Below are 1335 nucleotides of genomic sequence, written 5' to 3'. Positions count from 1 at the left end.
ATTGCCGTCATAATTAAGAGCAACCAAAGAGTTTTTGGTTACAATTTTGGTCCCATCCAGGGTGGCAACCTGGTTGCAACAGGTGGCAACAGGAGTTCCGGCATGATTGTAGCCAATTTTGGGCTAAAAAATGGAAAAATAAAGAACTTTCAACGGTTAGCACTGGTTAGAATGCCGATTCAATGCCGTCCCAATTTCGGCTGGTTGTGACAAAAGAAATAAATCTCCAACATTTGTAGTCCAAAAAGCGGACACTACAAACATTTGTAGTCTAAAAAGCGCACACTACAAACATTGTAATGAAAAAAGCGGACACTACAAGCCTTTGTAATGACAAAGGCAAAGACTACAAATATTTGTTGTCCAAAAAGCGGACACTACAAACTTTTGTAATGAAAAAAGTGAAGACTACAAACTTTAGTAGTGAAAAAAGCGCACACTAGTAACTTTTGTAGTGAAAAAGTGGACAGTACAAACCAAACTGATATTATGTAATGACTTTCCCAATTAGGAAATATGCGAACATCGTCATAAACAATGACAACACTAAGCTAGCCACTAACTCCAGTGGCCCAAAGAGCATGGGAAACAGTTCCCAACCTAAATGTGCGCTGTGCCTGACATTAGGTGTGGCAGAAAAAAGTGTAACGCTTTTCCGAATTAGGAAATGGCCCAATTAGGAAATAGTGCGGACATCGTCATGAACAATGACAACACCAAGTTAGCCACTAACTCCAGTGGTCCAAAGAGCGTGGGAAATAGTTCCTGACCTAAATGCACAGTGTGCCTGACATTAGATATGGCAGAAAAAAGTGTAACGCTTTTCCCAATTAGGAAATGGCCCAATTAGGAAATAGTGCGGACATCATCATGAACAGTGACAACATTAAGCTAGCCACTAACTCCAGTGGCCCAAAGAGCATGGGAAACAGTTCCCAACCTAACTGCACACTGTGCCTGACATTAGGTGTGGCAGGAAAAAGTGTAACGCTTTTCCCAATTAGGAAATGGCCCAATTAGGAAATAGTGCACACATCAAAGCGGACACTACAAAATTTTAGCCTCACTTTGGTCAAAGCTATTGGTAAATATATGTAAACAAACTTCGAAATGAGGGTTTTCTGCCTTCCTCTGCCTAAATAAAAATAGATTATGGTTCCTGATACCATGGTATGGTATGAGGGTGCATGGTATGGTATGAGGGTGCAATACCATGGTATGGGGGTGCAATACCATGGTATGGGGGTGCAATACCATGGTATGGGAGTGCAATACCATGGTATGGTATGAGGGTGCATGGTATGGTATGAGGGTGCATGGTATGGTATGAGGGTG

The sequence above is a fragment of the Laccaria bicolor genome, genomic scaffold (assembly GCF_000143565.1).
Source record: "Laccaria bicolor S238N-H82 LACBIscaffold_116 genomic scaffold, whole genome shotgun sequence".
Lineage (NCBI taxonomy): Eukaryota > Fungi > Basidiomycota > Agaricomycetes > Agaricales > Hydnangiaceae > Laccaria > Laccaria bicolor.
This window is presented reverse-complemented; position numbering follows the sequence as displayed.